At 51.2% G+C, this 2,500-nt stretch overlaps 1 protein-coding gene across 1 annotated transcript in view; it reads left to right on the forward strand.

Annotated features, from left to right (window-relative positions):
- Nucleotides 1-2,500, forward strand: part of LOC306934939 (ephrin type-A receptor 6-like) — a gene marked incomplete at its 5' end in the record, with an annotated part of 395,442 nt that overhangs the window by 369,838 nt on the left and 23,104 nt on the right. The gene's annotated exons all lie outside the window — the stretch shown is intronic.

The following is a 2,500-nucleotide window of genomic DNA, read 5'->3' on the forward strand; positions in this document are numbered from 1 at the left end:
ACCAAAAGTAAGAGTGGAAACCCTGACTGGCTGGCTGGCATATGTTAATGACGTTTAGAAGATTCAGAACACTTTCCTGGGGTCTGTGTGTGTAATATGTGGTTTTAGATATTTTAGATTTTAGCAGTCCATGATGTCATTGACACTGGGCTCACTTCCTTCCTGGACTACAATTCCCATAATGCTTTGGTGCACTGCTCCTCCTTGTGGAAAGGCGAGGGCTGTCTTACTGAGACAACATGTAGTCCAGGAAGTAAGACACTGCTAAAATCTAAAATGCCAGGAAAGTGTTCAAAATCTTCTAAACATCATTAACATATATTTTTTTGCAAAAAAGGTTGTGGACCCTGGGGCCCTGAGCAGCTCATGGACCCTGGGCCCCCTAGCAGCTCGTGGACCCTGGGGCCCCTAGCAGCTCGTGGACCCTGGGGCCCCTAGCAGCTCATGGACCCTGGGGCCCCTAGCAGCTCATGGACCCTGGGGCCCCTAGCAGCTCATGGACCCTGGGGCCCTGAGCAGCTCATGGACCCTGGGGCGCCTAGCAGCTCATGGACCCTGGGGCCCCTAGCAGCTCATGGACCCTGGGGCCCCTAGCAGCTCATGGACCCTGGGGCCCCTAGCAGCTCATGGACCCTGGGGCCCTGAGCAGCTCATGGACCCTGGGGCCCCTGAGCAGCTCATGGACCCTGGGGCCCTGAGCAGCTCATTGACCCTGGGGCCCCTAGCAGCTCATGGACCCTGGGGCCCTGAGCAGCTCATTGACCCTGGGGCCCCTAGCAGCTCATGGACCCTGGGGCCCTGAGCAGCTCATGGACCCCAGGGGCCCCTAGCAGCTCATGGACTCTCACTCATGATTTTTCGAGTGAAGTCCTTGTCTGCGTTAGGGAATCAGCCATTACTCAGCAGGAGCGACACCATGGAGTTTGCAGTGATGGGGGTGGGGCACTGTGCAGGAGTTGTTGACCTTCCAGTCAGCTTGTTCAAGGTCTGCCAGCCCCGTCGACTGGAGTGTGTGAAGTCAATTGACTCCACTGTCTCAGTCCAACGTTGCCTGCGTTTCTCGTTTAACCTGCAGAATAGGTCGTCTGCTGCTTTGTCCCTGTCTTCGCTGGTTTGTGCTTCTGTATAGGAGCGAAGTACAGTAGGTGTTCACATTCGTCATCCCAGCAGGGAACCTAGGCTTTGCATACACCGCGGGGGATGTTGTTCTTGGCAGCGGCCAGCAGCATCTTGCAAACGTTTCTGAAGGTCTCACATCCTGCATATTTCCGTGTGCTGAAAATAGACTATCTACTGTACAAGCCACAATGTGTTGCCGACGCGGCGCGTTGTGAGCTTGCGACACGTCGTACGACGAAGCATAAGTCAGGCCTCACTTTGTTTTTAGCCGAGCCGAGGTTATGCACACATCGCTCCTCGTAGAAAAATAAGCAGTTAATGCAAGGGACAGTAGGTCGGGGACACGGTATTGATAATCTAGGAGCTTTTTTCGGGGGCACGTTATGTAAAATCAAACAACAAGTTTACCACAGTGTTTGGGACATCTGTGTTCTGTGTCTGCGTGGATCAGTGCGGGTGAGAACACACACATCATAGAGTTGTGATCTCGCACCAGAGAAATGCACGGCAGAGAAGGATTACTTTAATTTGGTGTGTTGGACTCAGGTTTATTATGCTTTATTACCCCTTCTGGGGCTTAGGCCGTCGACAAGAGTTCTCCAAGCATCTCGATCCTGAGCCAACACCCCGTGGTGCACTGCACTGGCCCCGTGCAGTGCTTTAATGAGCAAGATCCGTACCGTCATTTTCCTAATGTACGTGAAAATGATTTTCTGATTTTCATCTTCAAAACCAAAAAAATCTGATTTCGATTTAAATTCTAGCAGCCCTAGTTGTTGCAGTGAAAACAGCAGATGTGTGCTCTTAGGCCAGATAACATTATTAGAGTTGTTTTCCCTATGATGGGTCCATGTGGTTAGTGTTGTTCCATCTGCACATGCAGGCCAATGGAGATGCACAGTTTTGCACACCTCTAGTAACATCCACATAGACTAGTCCACAATGGAAGGTAAATCCAAAGTCCACAAGGAAAGGTAAATCCACATAATGTAAAGGCAAATCCACCTAGTCCCCATAAGGCAACATCCACATGCAGTAAATCCACAGGATTTACATATCCAGAGAGAGAGAGAGAGAGAGAAAGAGTGAGTGAGAGAGAGTGAGAGAGAGAGTGTGTGTGTGTGTGTGTGTGTGCGTGTGCGTGTGCGCGTGCGCGCGTGTGCGTGCCTGCGTGCGTGCGTGCGTGCGTGTGCATGGCAGTTAAGCAGCAGTATTTTATGGGTAACCCAGCACAGCACAACATATGGTTGATTTTACAGATGCAGTATAAAGAGACACGGAGCTGTGAAGATAAATGTGTTCCCTGAAGACTGACCCCCCCACACACCATGTGACTGCCGACTTACAGGGGAATATGATTTAACCACATGAACCCTAGCAT

This window comes from Electrona antarctica (genome assembly GCF_951216825.1).
Source record: "Electrona antarctica genome assembly, chromosome: 13".
Classification (NCBI taxonomy): domain Eukaryota; kingdom Metazoa; phylum Chordata; class Actinopteri; order Myctophiformes; family Myctophidae; genus Electrona; species Electrona antarctica.